Genomic DNA, 20,110 nt, shown 5'->3' with positions numbered 1-20,110 from the left:
TCTTGGGGTCGTGAGTTCGAGCCCCATGTTGGATGTAGCGCTTACTTAAAAACTTAATAGGAGGTGCCACGATGAATATCTGAAAGCTGAATTTAACTAGATAGAGCTCGTACTTGCCCAGGTCTTCCCCAGCAAAGTTACAAAACCTGGTCAGATGGTACCACTGAAGCTTTTGAGTTATTCGACAAAGATGGTGGGACTTTTCCAGAAGTAGTAAAAAAGTTGCTCTCTAGGACAAAATGATTAATTGCTGAACACAGAGTAAAGTCAAAAATGGCCAACCTGTTATTGAAAAGTTTTACTTATTGAAGCAAAAATAGATGCGGGGCTCAAACTCATGAACCACGAGATCATGACCTGAGCTGAAGTCAGACGCTTAACCAACTGAGCCACCCAGGCACCCCCAAAGATCTTATTTTATTTTTACTTTTAACATGTATTCATTTTTTGAGACAGAGAGAGAAAGAGTGTGAGCAGGGGAGGGGAAGAGAGAGAGGGAAACACAAAAGCCAAAGCAGGCTCCAGGCTCTGAGCTGTCAGCACAGAGCCCGAGGTGGGGCCCGAACCCATGAACTGTGAGAAGATCTTATTTTTTTAAGAGAATTTTTTATTTCTTTTTTTAGAGTGTATTAATTAATTAATTAATTTACTTAAGTAATCTACACCCAGTGTGGGGCTTGAACTCACGACCTTGAGATCAAGAGTCACACACTCTCCCAACTGAGCCAGCTGGGCGCCCCATCAAAAGACCTTATTGTACTGCTATTAATAATATGCAGTATGACAAAAGCATTTCTAGTTGCAGACGCGAGCTGGTCTATAGCTGTTGATGTTATGTGTTGTATATACACATGAGGAAGAAAGCCACAGTGATGCTTTGCTCTGCGTTACTGAACATGCAGTGAAGAGCCATTGGAGAGGCGGATTGTAGGCAGAAACAGATGCCCAGGTGTCCTACCTCAGGGGCAGTGGAGAGAGCAGTGGAGGAGCGCTTCATTCCAGAAATGAAGGGCACGTCTCTGAATGCCCCCCACCCCATACCATCTCACTCCCAGGGAGCTTCCTCTTGGTTTTCACGTCACTGGGACGGATACCGCGAACGCCAAGTACAATCAAGTTGTGGCCACTGCGTGCCCACCTGCCCTGTAAAGAAACGGGGACAGAGTGAGACCACTAAGTGTCCGTGAAGATGACGGATTAAAACCTCCAAGTAATTCCATGCCTCCACATCGGAACGGAACTGCAACACTGGGACGTGTTTTAAAAAGACATGGCCCAAAGACGAGATCTGGAGAGATGCTAACATCAGAAACATTTTGGAAGTGAGAAGGAAAAAGGATGAGGGGTTGCTAACGGTTTGGCAGGCTAAGAACCGGACGGCCCTATTATGCTTCAGAATTCTCAGAATGCGACTGCAGGTGACACCGGCTTTCCTGGAACTAAGGGCAACGGGGAAGGTGGGCCAAGAGGACGGTTTCTGAGAGGGTGGACCCTCAGATGCCTTCCCCCACTTCATGTCTCTGCCCGTAATCTAAAGAACTTCTCTCTGGAGAGGCTAATCCAGGGGTTGCAGACTTGGGAGGGGCCAGGCCCACCAGGGGGTGCAAGCATCACACTGTAAAACAAGGAACAGACACCCAAACAAAACAAGGGATTATGTGAACGTATGTGCAGTAAGTGCCTGATACGAGGGCCCCCCAGCCCCCCCTCCCCCCCACTCTGCGGCTCTGATTTATCCTGTCACAGTGAGATACTTTAACACCCTCCAGATCAGGGAGGGTGGACTCTTACTAGCCCAGGAAAGGCCTAAAGATGATCGCATTAGGGTATCCTCCCCCAAATGCTCTACCCAAAGCCTACAAGCCCCATCAGTGAGAGTAGAGTTTCCTGCCAGCTTTTTAGCACCCCATTCGATCTCACAGTTTGTGAGATGGAGCCCCACGTCAGGCTCTGAGCTGACGGCACGGAGCCTCCTTGGGATTCTCTCTCTCTCTCCCTCCCTCTACCCCTCCCCCACCCTCAAAATAAATAAACTTTAAAAAAAAAGAAATGGTTGTGTTGGTAAATTTTCTGTTATGTGTATTTTACTGCAATGAAAACTTTAGGTGTGCAGGATGGTTTAGTGTTGGTCTGGCTGTATTTCATGGACATGAGACACGCAAAAAGCTCCCATGCTGTTCCGCCATCTTGGCTCCTCCCCGTGCAATTAAAATTTTAAAAAGAGGGAAGCAAGTTGAAGGAGAGATCTGTAGGGAGACATATATAGGTAAGAAAATGAGGCGGAGGAGAGAAAAAAAGAAAAGCAAAAAAGGAAGAGGATGCTAAACACTAAATTTAGGAGGGTGGTTCTCCCGGGTGTGGTAAGGGAAGGGTGGCAGTGAGCGGGGACAGAGTGCTGTTCCTGACATTCTGTCTCTTAGTCCGTGTTTTGGGCACACGGAACTCTATGATTATTCATTCCCATTTGAATGCTGACATGCTTCTCTATTGCCTTTTCTATTATTTACTCTCTAGTAAAGAAACTGAGCTCTTTTTGCCTATTTAGGCATTGAGTTTTATTATATATATCAACTGCTGTATTTGGTACCTGCTTGCGGTCATTGCTAAACTGGTGTTATTTTATAGATCAACGTGGTCAAAAAAAAGCAGAATGTGAGTCACTTGTGTGATTTTAAGTTCTCCACTAGCCACATTCAAAAAAGTAAAAGAAACGGGCAAAAATAATGTTAACCGTTTCATTTAACCCAGTGTATCTGAAATAGTGTGTTTTCAGCAGATAACCAGCATGCAAATCCTTAGTGACATATCTTGATTCTTTTTTCTTACTACCGCACGTCTCCGTTTGGACTAGTCACAAATCAAGGGCTCAGTGGCCACGCTTAGCCAGTGGCCACCATACTGGACAGCGCAGACTGAGAAAAACACTGCAAACATCGATTCAACACAGCCTGTGCTACCATATTGCATATGATTAAGGTGAATGAACAACAGGTGTTCAACAACGTCGTTGCCCTGAACAAAATCAGACCGAGCAACACCAACAGCCCTGTCCAGTTTCATGCGAGTACAGGCCATGAAGATAGTGTTGTTGATGGCCACTGGGCCAACATCAACCGTGAGACCCCCGCTGGTTGTAAAACGTACCCCACTTTTCAGAGATTTTAAAGCGTGAAGTTGCTACGAGACGGTAGTTACAATGCAGGACGTGCGGGGTGAGGACTGATTATTATTTTTTTAAATTTATTTTAATGTTTACTTTTGAGACAGAGACAGAGCATGAACGGGGGAGGGGCAGAGAGAGAGAGAGACACAGAATCGGAAGCCAGGTCCAGGCTCCGAGCTGTCAGCACAGAGCCCGACGCGGGGCTCGAACTCACAGACTCTGAGATCATGACCGGAGCTGAAGTCGGATGCCCAACCGACTGAGCCACCCAGGGGCCCCGAGGACTGATTATTATTACAAAGCCTAAGGATGATGTAGGGAAATGGGGCTGGATGCATCCAAGAGAGCAAACCTGGAGCTCGAATGGTAGGTTCGGGGGAAGAGCTTGCAGAAGGTGGTTTTTATAACCTTGTCAGGCTGCTGGAACATGGTGTGGGGTCTAAGGGGTTGAGGGTTAGTGAGCCCAGACAGCAGGAAAGCATATCCCCATGAGGAGGCCTGAGCAGGCACTCTCATGGGGACGCAGAACACCTAATGGCTCCCACCACCCTGATCTCACCTGCACACATTTTCCCCTGTGAGGTACGTGTGTTGGAGAGCGGGTGTTTGCAAAGCCAAACCTTCCCTCTGTACGACGCCTACATGGCTCCCCTCTCAAGCGTCTTCTTTGCTGTTTGGTTGTAGTAGTAAGTTTATACTTTAACAACTAACTCCTTTATTGTCATCCTATTGGATTCAGGAGGGAGACAGAAAAGTCTCCAGGACCAGTTTTGTATATCAAAAAATATTCTTTTTTTAATTTAAAAAAAATGTTTTTTAATGTTTATTTATTTTTGAGAGATAGAGCATCAGCAGGGGAGGGGCAGAGAGAGAGGGAGACACAGACCTGAAGCAGGTTCCAGGCTCTGAGCTGTCAGCACAGAGCGCGAGGCGGGGCTCAAACTCACAAACCGTGGGATCGTGACCCAAGCTGAAGTCAGAAGCTTAACCGACTGAGCCACCAGGCGCCTCCCCCCCCAAAATATTCTTGAGAGTAAGAACTGTTTCAAATATTGTTCCCAGTATCCTCAGGGGGGCCTATCCCATGGCTGAGCACATAAGTAACTCTGTAGACACAAGAAGACATAAAGTTATCTTTCTTTCCCATATGTAACCCTTTCTCCTCAAAATAGGAAGTCGGCCATGTCCTAACGGAATTGTTTTGACGTTACAAAAGAAATACATGCTTGCTGTATAAAAATTTCCACCAAGATGTACACTAGTAATCAATAGGAGGGAGCAAATCTCCCCTTCCATCCCCTTCCTGTTACCTCTCTTCTGTTGAAATTGGTACGTGTCCTTCCAGATGATTCTCTGTGAATTGACAACTGTGTTCATATATCTACTTCATATGCAAAACTATTTCTCTGCTACAGGAAATACATATGTGGCTTTATTTTTGTACGTGTGGAATCAACGTACAATGACCATTAACATTTGTGGAGCATATTCTAGTGACATGTTTCTCCACACAGCAGCCAGAGTGCTTCTTTAAAAATGTAAGTCAGAGCCTGTCACAGGGCCTACAGTGGCTCCCCAGCTCCCTCTGAGGAAAGCCAAAGTTCCATGTCTGCCTGCAAGGCCCCAGGGCATCAGGGCCCTCCTCCCTCCTCTCTGCCCTCTTTCCCTCGCTTCCTCTGTTCCAGTCCTCTCGAAACCTGTTCTGTCTCCGGTCAGCCAAGAATCTGGCCCTTGCCCTGACTGGTCTCTGTCTGGAATCCCCCCATTTATTATCAGAGCTCACACTTCCTATGCATCCTTGCTCAGATGTCACCTTCCCAATGAATTCTATCCTAACCACTCTATTTAAAGTTACAGTTGGCCCCCCAGCACTCCTAATCCACCTTGTCCCTGTTATATTTTACTTCCTTTATAGTACTCTGACTTCAAACTTATAAATTCATTTATTTTTTTTCAAATTTTTATTTAAATTCTAGTTAACATACACTGCAATATGGGCTTCAGGAGTAGAATTCAGTGATTCATCACTTACATACAACACCCAGTGTTGATCATAACAAGTCCCCTCCTTAATACCCATCACCCATCTAGCCCATCTCCCCCCACCGCCCTCTGTCAACAAATCAGTTTATTCTGTCTCTAAGAGTCTCTTAGGGTTTGTTTCCCTCTCTCTTTTTCCCCTTCCCATACGTTCAACTGTTTTGTTTCTTAAATTCCACATATGAATGAAATTTTATGGTATTTGTCTTTCTCTGACTTATTTCGCTTAGCATAACACACTCTAGCTCCATCCATGTCACTGCAAATGTCAAGATTTCATTCTTTTTGATGGGTGAGTATATATGGTGTATGTATATATGGTGTATATGGCGTATACATATATATTTGGTATATATATATATGGTGTATATACCATTTCTTTATCCATTCATGAGTCGATGGACATTTGGGGTGTCTCCATAGTTTGCCTATCGTTGATAGCGCTGCTATAAAGATCAGAGTGCATGTGCCCTTTCGAATCTGTATTTTTGTATCCTCTGGATAAATACTTAGTGAAATTGCTGAATCATGGGGCAGTTCTATTTTTAACTTTTTGAGGAATCTCCATACTGTTCTCCACAGTGGCTGCCCCCGTTTGCATTCCCACCAACAGTGCAAGAGGGTTCCTCTTTCTCGGCATCCTCACCAATATCTGTTGTGGCCTGAGTTGTTCATTTTAGCCACTCCGACAGGTGTGAGGTGGTGTCTTATTGTGGTTTTGATCTGTATTTCCCTGATGATAAATGATATTGAGCGTCTTTTCATGTGTCTGTTAGCCATCTGGATGTCTTCTTTGGAAAAGTGTCTATTCATGTCTTCTGCCCATTTCTTGGGTTATTTTTTGGGTGTTGAGTATTAACTCATTTATTATGTGTATGATTTTCTGTGTGCCTCCCCTCGCTGGCATGTAAACTTCACAGGAGCAGAAATGTTTGTTCTGCTTGTCAGTGTATCCCAAGGGCCTAAGCTGTGCCTGGTTAATAACAGGTGTTCAATGAATTATTTGTAAATATTTTAGAAATTTTTCCTTTACGCTTTATTTGCCTTTGTATTCCTAAGGCTTTGCCCAGTACCCGACACATTATAAACACTAACTGTTGTTGGATCAATGTTGTCTTACAGCCAAAAATTCAGTCAAGAAGGAAGAAAGGAAAGAGAGAGAGAAATAGAGAAAGAATGTTAGGAAATAGTGGACACAAACTTCCAGTGAGCGCCATCTGGTGGCACAACAGAACCATCAGACTTCCTGGGCAGGAAAGAACAGATTTAGTTGTGTGAATAAGATAAATACCTTAATTAATTAATTTTTTTAAGATTTTGTTTTATTATTTTAAAGATTTTATTTTTGGGGCTCCTGGATGGCTCAGTCGGTTGGGCCACCCACTCCTGATTTTGGCTCAGGTCATGATCTCATGGTCTGCGAGTTTGAGCCCCATGACGGGCTCTGCTCTGATAGTGTGGAACCTGGTAGGGATTCTGTCTCCCCCTCTCTCTGCTTTTCCCCTGCTCAATCTCTCTCTCTCTCTCTCTCTCTCTCTCTCTCTCTCTCTTTCAAAATAAATAAACATTTTTAAAAATTTTATTCTTAAGTAATGTCTACACCCAGAGTGGGGCTCAAACTTACAACCCAAGATCAAGAGTCACATGCTCCACCAACTGACCCAATCAGGCGCTGCTATGGTAATACATTTATTTATTTACGTATTTAAATCTTTATTTTTGAGAGAGAGAGAGAGAGAGCAGGGGGAAGGAGCAGAGAGAGAGAGGGGACAGAGGATCCAAAGCAGGCTCCGTACTGACAGCAGTGAGCCTGACGGGGGGCTTGAACCCACAAACTATGAGATCATGACCTGAGCCGAAGTCGGACGCTCAACCGACTGAGCCACCCAGGCGCCCCTAAAAAATTTTTTTTAAATGTTTACTTTTGGGGGGGGGAGGAGCGACAGAGAGACAGAGACACAGAATCTGAGGCAGATCTCCAGGCTCCGAGCTGTCAGCCGGACAGCCTGCCAGAGCCCCACGTAGGGCTCAAACTCACCAATCGTGAGATCGTGACCTGAGCCGAAGTCGGACGCTCGACTGACTGAGCCACCCGGGCGCCCCTATCTTTTTCTTAGTGATTTAAAACAACTCTTGGGGCTCCTGAGTGGCTCAGTCAGTTAAGTATCCGACTCTTGATATCAGCTCAGGTCATGATCTCACTGTTTGTGGGATGATAGGCCCACGTCAGGCTCTGAGCTAGCAACATGGAACCTGCTTGGGATTCTCTCTTTTTCTCTCTCTGCCCCTCCCCCACTTACACTCATGCTCTCTCTCAAAATAAATAAACTTCACCAAATTAATTAAAAAACCCTTTCTACATCAAGTATATTTATCAGAATTGGGTTCGGGAGGGCAGAAACCCAAATATAAGTGATCATGAGCAAAGGGGAAATTTTGGGCAAACGAAACTACAAGGCAGGAGGCACACTGTGGTGCCAATTTCAGGAACGATGGGCACCAGGAAATCAAATGGCACCAGGACCTTCTCTGCGTCTGTCTGTCTTACCTCTGTTTCTCTTCTGCACCTTATCTTAATTCCTTAGTATCTTTATTTCCTTATTTCTTGTTATTACAAAAATGCTGCATGATTAGCTTGATTCATAATTTATATATTTGGCCAACAATTTCTACAGGAAAACGTTCAAGAAATGCAACTGTAGAGTCATTAAAAAAGAACATTTTGGGGGCACCTGGGTGGCTCAGTCACTTAAGCGTCTGACTTCGGCTTAGGGCATGATCTCACGGTTTGTGAGTTCGAGCCCTGCGTCAGGCTCTGGGCTGATGGCTCAGAGCCTGGAGCCTGCTTCGGATTCTGTGTCTCCCTCTCTCTCTGCCCCTCCCCCGCTCACGCTCTGTCTCTGTCTCTCTCTCTTAAAAATAAACAGTAAAAGAAAAAGAACATTTTGAATGTTAATGGATATTGCCAGATTGCCAAGAAAGCTGTATTCCCCCCAGATGTTCTGTAAGCTTGCCTTTTCCCCAAAAGCTCATCGACATGAAATAATTTTCATGTTTTTATCTTTTGCCATTCTGGAGTCTTAACTGTGTTCTTAACCTACCTCTGTCTCAGTTCCCAGTTTGTAAGCTGGGGCTGATGATAATGGCATCTACTCATTTTTATGAATATCAAATTACTTAATGTATAAAAGAACTCGGTGCAACATCTGGCCCATTGTACGCGCTCTACACGTTTGCGATTCTTATTTTCCTTCACAATGTGTGTCTCCATGTCTATCATTCTTAATACTTTTTCAGTCACAATAAATTATTATGGGCCTTTTATTTAGCAAAGTGAAAACATTATACCATTTATTATTTTGTTCTCTTTTCTTCTTTAGTAAAACCGAGTATGCATGTGTTGGTTCTTTACTATGTTTTATGATTATCGTGGTCTTTTTAATTAATTAACTAATTAATTTTTAAATTTACACCCAAGTTAGCTAACAAATAGTGCAACAGTGATTTCAGGGGATTAGAATTATCATCGTCTCATAGTATTAGTGCCTTTGTTCTTTTTTTTTTTTCATTTTATTCTGTCATCTTATCCCTTCTTTGAGGCGTCTCTTTCACGGATCCCGTGTTTTATTTTCTTTCAGAGCACGAAGAATTTTTTTAACAGATTTTTTTTTATTAAGCTTTTTATTTGTTTTTATTTATTTTTTTTAATTTTTTTTAACGTTTATTTATTTTTGAGACAGAGAGAGACAGAGCATGAACGGGGGAGGGGCAGAGAGAGAGAGGGAGACACAGAATCCGAAACAGGCTCCAGGCTCTGAGCTGTCAGCACAGAGCCCGACGCGGGGCTCGAACTCACGGACCGCGAGATCATGACCTGAGCTGAAGTCGGACGCCCAACCGACTGAGCCACTCAGGCGCCCCTTTATTAAGCTTTTTAATCCCAGGACAGTTATCATGCAGTGTTCTATTAATGTCAAGTATACATGTAGTGATTCGGCAATTCTATACATTACTCAGAACATGGAGAATTTTGATTATAAAACTGTCTCATTTCCTTGAGTAATACTTCTTCCATAAACTGTTTTAAAAATCATTTATTATGACAGGGGCACCTGGCTGACTCAGCCATTGGAGCACACGACTCTTGATCTTGAGGTTGTAAGGCGAAGCCTCACGCTCAGTGTAGAGATTACTTAAAAATAAAATCTTAAAAAATATAAGAATAAAAGAAAAATTATTTATTGCGGGGCATCTGGGTGGCTCAGTTGATTAAGCATCCGACTATTGATTTAGGCTCAGGTCATGACCTGCATTGGGCTCCTTGCTAATGGTGCAGAGCCTGCATGGGATTCTGTCTCCCTTTCTCTCTCTCTCTCTCTCTCTGCCCCTCCCCTTCTCACTCTTATCTATCTCAAAATAAATAAATAAACATTAAAAAATTAATTATTTATTGTGACAAGTTGCAAACAAAAATAGAATTGCAAAAAAGTGGAAATAAGAATATAATTTAAAAATTGCCAAAAAAGTAGAATATAATGAATTTCAATGAAGCAGTTACACAGTCAATGGTTGGTTTTCAACCATGATCCCTCATGTTTCCCATAGAATATTCTTAACCTAGATTTTGCTTGTTTTATACTTCTCCTCCAATGTGTTTTTCTCCTACTTGGTGACATCTATTTATCTACTGGATCCTTTCCACTATCATTAATCATTCAATATTGACAGTTGTATCCAGCCCCACTGGTTGCCCCAAAACAGCGTGAATGGATTTTTCTTGGCTTTCTTCCCTTTTTCCTAGAAACCGTTCTTCTCCCCCTTAGGTAAGGTTTCCCTTGATGTCGAATATACATATGAAAATGTGCACAGATTATAAAGATGAAGCTCAATGAATTTCTAGAAGTTAAACACAAGTAGCATTCAGATCAAGTCAACAAAACGTTACCAGAGCTGTGGGAGTCTCATGTTCCAGCACTGACCCCTCCCAAGGTAAAAACTATCCTGACTCCTAACCTTGTAGATTAAGCTTGCTCATAGTTGAGTGTTGTATACATCGTAACATCAAATATAGACTCTTTTGAAGATTGTTCTATTGTGTGAAAAAGCCCAACTTATCCTTTACACTTGGGACGGACATTGAGCTTTCTGGAGCCTTCATTCCCCTAGGGCCCTCCAGTTGTTTTCATCCTGTAACTGTTATGAACAGTGTTGCAGTGAATAACCTCGGTCGTGTTTCACTGCTATCTATGCAAATATATATATTTTTCCAAATGTAAGAATGTATAATACTTATGAGTGGGAATTCAAGTTCAGAGAGTAGATGCATTTGTAGTTCTCCCTTACAAGAAAGGTTGTCCTGCTGCTGACAGACTCTTTACTTCTGAAGTCCATTCATCCCTTGGCTGCCTGAAGTCCATCGACTGGTAGTTCTCTCAAGAAGGACTCACGGGAACAGTATTCCCTGAGTTCTTGCAAGATCAAAAACTTTCTCTTGAGGTTTTACTCTTTTGAATACAACTTGGATAACTGGAAAGATCCTTGGCTCAAACTTTGTTTCACTTTTTTGTCTTTTTGTCTGACTGTTGCTATGGATAAAACTAGACTTCTTGGGGGTGCCTGGATGGCTCAGTCGTTTAAGTGTCCACCTTCGGCTGAGGTCATGATCTCACGGATCGTGAGTTCAAGCCCCACATTGGGCTCTCTGCTCTCAGCACAGAGCCCACTTCAGATACTGTGTCCCCGTCTCTCTCTGCCCCTTCCCTGCTTGTGTGTGCACTCTCTTGCTCTCTCTCTCAAAAATAAATAAACATTAAAAAGAAAGCTTGGGAAGCCCAAGAGTCAGTTGGGCTTCTGACTCTTGATTTTGGCTCAGGTCATGATCTCACAGTTTGTGGGTTCAAGCCCTGCATTGGGCTCTGTGCTGACAGTACAGAGCCTCCTTGGAATTCTCTCTCTCCCTCTTTCTCTCTGCCTCAAACCCACTCACTCTTGCTCTCTCTCTCTCCAAAATAAGTAAATAAAAATTAGAAAAACTCAGACTTCTTTTTTTTCCTGAAACTCAATTACTTTACCAGAACATGTCTTAGTGCTAGCCATTCTGATATTTTAAGATGTGGATTCAAATCTTCAATTCCAGGAAAATCTTTTTTTTTTTTTCAGTTTATTTATTTTAGGAAAATCTTCCTGAATTTAAAAAAAAATTTTTTTTAACATTTATTCATTTTTGAGAGTGAGAGAGACAGCGTGAGCAGGGGCGGGGCAGAGAGTGAGGGAGACACAGAACGTGAAGCAGGCTCCAGGCTCCGAGCTGTCAGCACAGAGGCTCACACTGGGCTCGAACTCACGGACTGTGAGCTCATGACCTGAACTGAAGTCGGACACTTAACCGACTGAGCCACCCACGCCCCCCATGAATATTTTCCTATTCCATGATTTGGGGCTTTTCCCTTTGAGGTATCCAATTAAATATTTTGTATCTCCATCGTCTATCTTTCAGATCTATCACTTTCTCTCCAAGTCATTTTTAATAGTTTTACTGATAAACAGTTCACATACCATTAAATTCTTCCCAAGTGCACAGTTCAATAATTTTAAGTATATTCAGAGAGTTGTGCAACCATCACACAATTAGTTTCAGAGCACTTTTATCACCCCACAAAGAAGCCCTGTATTGACTAGCAGTCACTCCCCGTTCCTGCATGCCCCCCAGGCTTAGGCTACTTTCTACTAATCTACTTCCCGTCTGCATGGATTGCCTATTTTGTTCATTTCATATGAATGCACTCATCCAATATGTGGCCTTTGTGTAATTTTTTCAAGGGTTATCATGTTGTAGCAGGTATCAGAACTTCATTCCTGGTTATAGCTGAATAGTATTCTATTGTATGGAAATACCACATTTTGTTTATCCATTCATTACATGATGGGCTTTTGGATTATTATGAGTAATGCCACTGTGAATACTCCTATATAAGTTTTTGTGTGGACTGTGTTTTTATTTCTCTTGGATACATACCTAGGAGTAAAACTCCTGGATCATATGGCTGCTCTGTGTTTAGCATTTTGAGGAACAGCCAAACTGATTTTCGAAATGACTGCACCATATTTTATTTCCACCAACAACGTATGATGGTTCTAATTTCTCTGAATCCTTGTCAACACTTGCTATTATCTGTTTTTATTACAGCCATCCTAGTGGGAATGAAAGATATCTTATTGTGGTTTAAATTTGCATTTTCCTGACATTTCATGATGTTGTGTACCTCATGTGTTTATCAGTCATGTGTTTATAGCCACGTAGCCACCCCTCTTGCCTGTTTTTATTTTTTTTTTAATTTTTTTATATATTTTGAGAGAGAGACAGTGCAAGTGGGGCAGGGACAGAGAGAGGAGAGAGACAGAGAGACAGAGAGAGAGAGAGAGAGAGAATCTCAAACAGGCTCTGCGCTGGCAGCACAGAGCCCGATGCGGTCCTTGAACCCACAAACTGTGAGATCATGACCTGAGCCGAAACCAAGAGTCAAATGCTCAACCGACTGAGCCACCCAGGTGGCCCCTTGCCCATTTTTAAATCAAGTTACCGTATGTGTCTTTGTATTGTTTTGTTGTAAGTGTTCTTGTGTTCCTGGACACAAGTCACTTGTCAGATATATGATTTACAATTTTTTTCTCCCATTCTGTGAGTTGTGTTTCCCCTTCCTTTAGGGTGTCTTTGGAAACACAGAAGATTTATTTATTTATTTACACAGAAGTTTTAACTGATGAAGTTCCAATTTATCTACTTTATTATTCTTACGCTTAAGCTTTTGGTGTTGTATCGAAGAAACCATTGCCTAACCTAAGATCATGAAAATTTACTCTTATGTTCTTACAGGGGTTTTCTAGTTTTACCCCCTACGTTCAGGTCTGTGATCCATTTTATGTTAATTTCATTGTGTGGCTTGAGGTAAGAGTCCAAGTTCATTCTTCTGCCTTTAGATATCCAATTGTCTCTCTACCATTTATTGAAAAGACTATTCTTGGGGCACCCAGGTGCCTTAGCAGGTAAGCGTCTGACTCTTGATTTCAGCTCAAGCCATGATCTCACAGTTCATGAGATCCAGCCCCTCATCTGACTCCTTGCTGACAGCACGGAGCCTGCTTACAATTCTCTCTTTCCCTCTCCCGCTGCCTCTCCCCCATTCATGCTTGCTCTCTCTCTCTCTCTCTCTCTCTCTCAAAAAACAAAAAAACAAACAAACAAAAAAACAGAAGACTACTCTTCTTCCACGGAATTGTCTTGCCCACCTTATAAAAATCAATTGATTATACTAGTCTTCCAAAAAGAATTTTTAACTCTTTTTTCCTATTTACATTTTACGTTTGTTTGCCACAATAGCTACTCAACATTGCACTTCTTTGAATTTCATCTTTAACTCTATTATCTATAAATTTTTATTTAGATTTATATAAAAGAGAAGGAATGCTGGATTGGCATCCTGGCTGATTAAATGAGAAGTCAGAGTAAGCACAGACTCAAGCAAGGATGCACAGAAGCACAGGAGATTGTTTCAGAAAAAAATGAATTGGGCCAGCTGGCTGAAATGGAGAAGACGTTACAGCCTTGCGGTGGCATAGAAATAGATTTTTAGATCATGGGAAAGTGTTAGAAGCAGATTGTGGTTAGTTTTGTAAGTCTGATCGGGAAGATATCAATCTTATCCTAAAAGTGAGTAGTAAAGAAGCAAATTAGAAAAAGAGGACTAATGAATGGTTGGATAAAGAGGTGACTTAGGATAGATTACAAAAATAAAACAACAACATAAGGGCTAAGAAATGAACTAGACTAGTTCAATTTGAAGTCAATCAGTCTTCTTAAAGTTTATTCTGAGAGAGAGAGACACACAGACAGCGTGATAAGGGGAGGGAGAGAGGGAGAGAGAGGCTCCCAAGCAGGGTCCGTGCCATCAGCACAGAGTCTGATGTGGCACTCGAACCCATGAACCATGAAATCATGACCTGAGCTGAAATCACAAGTCAGATGCTTAACCAACTGAGCCAGCCACACACCCCAGAAGTTAATCAGGCTTCTTATTAGAGTCATTGCAATGAATTTGGAAAGAATAGGTAAGATAGTTTTTAAGAATCAGTTTCAAAACAAAGGGGTAGTTAAGAGGTGAGATGGATAAAAATGAGGACTGTAAAAACAACATTAGAATTGATTAAGAAGTCAGTATTGTCTTCAAGAATGCAATTTTGGGGGTTCCCGTGGGGCTCAGTCAGTTAAGCATCCAACTTCAGCTCAGGTCATGCTCTCACAGTCTGTGAGTTCCAGCCCCGTGTCGGGCTCTGTGCTGACAGCTCAGAGCCTGAAGCCTGCTTCAGAATCTGTGTCTCCCTCTCTCTCTGCCCCTCCCCTGCTCATGCTCTGTTTCTCTCTGTCTCAAAAATAAATAAAAACATCAAAAAAATTTAAAATAAAATAAAATAAATAAAATAAAATAAAATAAAATAAAATAAAATAAAGGGCTACTCTAAGGTTTAGTCAATGGGGAATAGCCCAAAGTGAGAAGTATGTTAGTGAAGTCATCATCAGAGTGGATAAAAGCATCTTTGAGGGGCGCCTGGGTGGCTCAGTCGGTTGGGCGTCCAACTTCGGCTCAGGTCATGATCTCGCGGCTTGTGGGTTCGAGCCCCGTGTGGGGCTCTGTGCTGACAGCTCGGAGCTTGGAGTCTGTTTTGGAGTCTGTGTCTCCCTCTCTCTCTGCCCCTCCCCCACTCACACTCTGTCTCTCTCTCCTTCAAAAAATAAATAAACGTTTAAAAAAATTAAAAACAAATAAATTTTTATTTTTTTTATTTTTTTTTTCAACGTTTATTTATTTTTGGGACAGAGAGAGAGCATGAACGGGGGAGGGGCAGAGAGAGAGGGAGACACAGAATCGGAAACAGGCTCCAGGCTCTGAGCCATCAGCCCAGAGCCTGACGCGGGGCTCGAACTCACGGACCGCGAGATCGTGACCTGGCTGAAGTCGGACGCTTAACCGACTGCGCCACCCAGGCGCCCCAAAACAAATAAATTTTTAAAAAGCATCTTTGAGCTAATGATCTGTTAATAGCATTCAACATGAGGGAGGTGTCCTCATTAGTAATTCTGCAAAGAGACACAGCAAGAAGCTAACCTTTCTTGTGTCCCATTCCCTATTGTCAATCTCACGGTAATGAAATGAGTACAGATTTCTCAGATATTGCTTTGAATATATGTATGAAGGACTGCAAGACGGGCCACTGATGTCGGAAATCATTTGTCTGCATCAGCAATTCGGATTAAAGTTCAGCGTGCGCGTGTAGTTGGGGCTCGAGCCAAGCCTTCTTTAAGGGGAGGAGAAGGGAGAAAAACGTAGTGTCCACCAGTCATGGGAAAAGGCAGTCCTCTCCTGCTGGGTGGCACCACCAGAAGACAGGTGGCTGCCTGGGAGACGCTGAGAGGTTTCAGATGAAGGAAGCTAGAGAAATATTTTCCTTTGCAAGAACTAACAAAAGTACAGTCAAGTCTTATTTTAACTGGTGGTGATAGACATGTTTATGAAGCCACCATGCAAATGTAGGAAAGGGGGTCATCATGCTGCATTATATTGTCTTTTTTTGGTCATAGATATTGACATAGTGTACTCACTAGTGACTGTAATATATTTGGATATATGTATATATATTGTACATATATGTATTTGCATCTCTTTCTATTTATTCTGGATTTTTCTTTCTTTTGCTTTTTTTAATGTTACTTTTGAGAGAGAGAGAGCGTGCATAAGCAGGGGAGGGGTGGGGGGGGGAACAGAGGATCTGAAGCAGGCTCTGTGCTGACAGCCGCAAGCCTGATGTGGGGCTCGACCTCATGAACCACGAGATCATGATCTGAGCAGAAGTCGATGCTCAACCAACTGAACCACCAGGTGCCCCCATTCTGGGTTTTCCTGCTTTGCCGGGAACAGAGGAAGAACCTAATTGTTGTTGCTTCATCCCAAACACTTTTGGTTCTTCTCTGATTCTTATCCCAATTACTGCAGCTACTAGTCAGGATACAGTGGTTCCCAGGAAGGTATTTTCCCTCCTACATTCCCTGATCTCCAACAGAGGTTTCACTGGAATAAATTAAATCAAGAATGTGAAGATTGTGGGGTTTATCTAGTATTTATTGCTGTGTAACAGTCCGCTCAAACCTTAGTGTCTTGAAATGACTATAAGTCATTTTTAAATTCTTTTAAATGTTTTTATTTATTTTTGAAACAGAGACAGAGCATGAGCAGGGGAGGGGCAGAGAGAGAGAGGGAGACACAGATTCTGAAGCAGGCTCCACGCTCTGAGCTGTCAGCACAGAGCCCGACCCGGGGCTCGAACTCACAGACTGTGAGATCATGACCTGAGCTGAAGTCGGATGCTTAACCGACTGTGCCACCCAGGAGCCCCTATAATTCATTTTTTTAAAAATTTTAATGTTTATTTATCTTAAGAGAGAGAGAGAGAGAGCACAAGTAGGGGAGGGACAGAGAGAGAGAGGGAGAGAGAGAATCCCAAGACATGGGGCTTGAACTCAAAAACCGTGAGATCATGACCTGAGAAGAAACCAAGAGTCAGGTCTTCACCGACTGAGCCACCCAGGTGCCCCTGTAATTCATTATTTGCCATAATTTTGGAGTTGGCCAGTTCAGCTGAGTGGCTGTTGTTCTTCATTTGGGATCATTTGGAGTCACTCATGTAGCTGTAGCCATCTGGAGGCTCGAATGGGGCTGGGTGATTCCAGATGGTCTCACTTACATGTCTAGTGGTTGGTTTTTGCATGGTGGCTCGGAATCCCAAGAGTGTGAAGCAGAGCTCCAAAGTTCAAGGCCTAGGCTCTGGCATTCACACAAGGCCACTTACACCGCATGTTGTCGGTCAAAGACAAGCCCTCATGGTGTTGGTCAAACACAAGCGTAAGGCCAGCCCACGGCCAAATGTGGGAGCAGGCTAGACTGCCACTTACTGATGAGACCAACTGTAAAGATTCTGTGCTGTTTCTTTCTTTCTTTGTTTTAAGAATTTATTTTTGAGCGACCTCTATACTCACCCTGGGGCCCAAACTCAACCCTGAGATCAAGAGTCACACACTCTACTGACTGAGTCAGCTGGCCATTTAATCCCTCACAAAGGGATTAAACGCAAGTCCATCTGTAAAACGCATACTGGCATATCTGGCTCAAAGCAAATTATTTCAAAATGTTCATTGTTATTGTTATTTTATTATCATTATTATCATCATTGACCTTTTCCTCTTGAATAAAAAGTAACGAATAAGTTACTTCCTGAGTAACGAATAAGTGAGTTTTTCTTTGGATAAACTGAAATTGTTCAAATATGTAAGACAAAAATCTTAAACCACCCATGTAGGATTCTTTGAATTAGTATGAAATGCCTGAGGATATATGTCATGTAAGAATTTGAGATGTTTCAGAGAAAACATTTGATTGGCATGTGAGTAATTCGATAGTCCTAGAGGAAGAAGACAACTTAAAATGCTATAAAATTTAAAAAGTAACCATAAGGGGCGCCTGGGTGGCGCAGTCGGTTAAGCGTCCGACTTCAGCCAGGTCACGATCTCGCGGTCCGGGAGTTCGAGCCCCGCGTCGGGCTCTGGGCTGATGGCTCAGAGCCTGGAGCCTGTTTCCGATTCTGTGTCTCCCTCTCTCTCTGCCCCTCCCCCGTTCATGCTCTGTCTCTCTCTGTCCCCAAAATAAATAAACGTTGAAAAAAAAAAATTTAAAAAAAAAAATAAAAATAAAAAAAAAAAAAATAAAAAGTAACCATAAGAGACTCTCAAATACAGAGGACAAACTTAGGGTTGCTGGAGGGGAAGTGGGTGGGGGGATGGGCTGATTGGGTGACAGGCATTAAGGAGGCCACTTTTAGGAATGGGCGTTGGGTGTCATCCTACGTAAGAGATGAATCACTGTGTTCTACTCCTGAAACCAAGACTACACTGCATGTGAACTAACTTGCATGAAGAAAACCCAAAAGGGCCCCGCTTATGAAGTTTTAGAGACTGTAAAGGTGTTACCCCCGCCAGTATACTTTGCTGGATGTTTTATCTTTCACTTTGTCTTCTCTTCTATTGCTTTGTCAGGAAGTTGGGAATAAAATCCCAGCACAATGCTCCTCACCGGGGCCACCGATCCAACTGAAGATGAGACGGCAGACAAGCCTCCCAGGTGTTCAGTACGTGCTTACAATTCTGTCATAATCTACACGGGAAACTTTACGTTCAAACATTGTGGGGGGAAAAATGTGGAGCTACTGAATACCGGTGACAAGCCCGGGGGCCACAGGGAATACAGACATTCCTCTTCACTGACTTACGCTCTTTTGTCCCAGTGAAAGGCAACACTTCCGTGGGCGGGCCAGTGTGAGAGCTAAGTTGTCTTCATGATAATGGCAACCAACTGAAAATGCCACTCACCCACCTTAGCCCGCTCTGTATTTGTTGCTGTTGCACAGAAGTGCCTAGGACTGAAGGGGAGCCCTGCGTTGGGCTGACTGATCCAAATTTGGGCTCTCACTTTGGCCTTTTTGGCCTTCCAGCTGAGTGGCCTAAGAAGCTTCTTAGGGATAATGGAATGAAGAGGCAAGATGCTCTGGAAAATGATATTTTATTCCTCCAATACGGGATTTTAAATAAGAAAGGTACTCTGAGGAATATTTTTGTCTTTGCCAACAACTACTGCCAAACACCCCACAGATGTAACTATTTGCTTTGGTAAAACATCTCCGTGAATTAGGACTTTTATAGTTTCCTTTGCACTGCATTCCAGAACATTCTGAGCCCTTCGGACACCAGGATGAAGCTTTGATATCCATACTATCTGGCTCTCTTTCTTCCTTAAGAGCAATGTAGCCTTCCTCAAAACAAAGGCTGCAACCCCCCACAGCTCTTTTTCTCCATTGCAGCTCACTGAATTTCACAGTGGAAAAACCTTATAGAGTTTAGAGTCTAAGTTTGATGGGCTCCTTTCATAATGGAGGGTTTCAGTGACATGTTAATAATATGTCTTTCTGGAGGGGCGCCTGGGTGGCTCAGTCAGTTAAGCATCCGACTTCAGCTCAGGTCATGATCTCACAGTTCGTGGGTTCGAGCCCCGCGTCGGGCTCTGTGCTGACAGCTCAGAGCCTGGAACCTGCTTCAGATTCCATGTTTCCCTCTCTCTCCGCTCCTCTCCTGCTCACACTCTCTCTCTCTCAAAAATAAAATACACATTAAAAAAAATTTTTTTTTAAATATGTCTTTCTGGGAATGACTGAGAGATTTGACACTTTGGTCTCGGTTCCACATTGTCATTCATTATTAACTCGGGTCAGTGAGGCAGACATATCTTCCCTAAGATAGATGCTCCTATTTTGTTTTATTTTTGTTAATTTCTTTATTTTGAGAGGTGGAAAGGGCAGAGAGAGGAGAGAGAGAGAAACCCAAGCAGGTTCCGCTCCACACTGTCAGCGCAGAGCCCAACTCGGGGCTTGATCTCACGAACTGTGAGGTGATGACTTGAGCCAAAACCAAGAGCCACCCAGGCGCTCCAATGCTTCTGTTTTCATGGTTGTTTGTTATCCTCTTTATTCTAGGGTTTATGGGTCCACCAGACAATTACATTTTCACTAATCTCATGACTTCCCACGCTTTGTCCTACAGCTGCCAGAATTTTATGCATTTCTTGAGAATTTTAATAAGGAGAGCAAGAAATCGAGTCTCCGAAAAACTCACGGTATTTCACCTAGTGAGGCACAGGAAATGCTTAGTCAAAACCTCAATGCCATGTCATTCACCAGTGGAGCTGATGTGAGGGATGAAGACCCTCGGCCCATTTTCGCGTGCAAGGTGGTTAGAAAAGAAAAGGAGCAACC

General features: G+C 42.9%; 1 non-coding gene across 1 annotated transcript; it reads right to left on the bottom strand.

Moving 5' to 3' along the window:
- Nucleotides 1-662: 662 nt before the first annotated feature.
- Nucleotides 663-735, bottom strand: TRNAK-CUU. Its single transcript has one exon. It is a non-coding gene; the product is annotated as a tRNA-Lys (tRNA).
- Between the last annotated feature and the right edge of the window lie 19,375 nt (nt 736-20,110).

Source organism: Lynx canadensis, chromosome D4 (assembly GCF_007474595.2).
Source record: "Lynx canadensis isolate LIC74 chromosome D4, mLynCan4.pri.v2, whole genome shotgun sequence".
Taxonomy (NCBI): Eukaryota; Metazoa; Chordata; class Mammalia; order Carnivora; family Felidae; genus Lynx; species Lynx canadensis.
The sequence above is the reverse complement of the archived record's forward strand: the minus strand, read 5'-3'. Positions and strand labels throughout refer to the sequence as shown.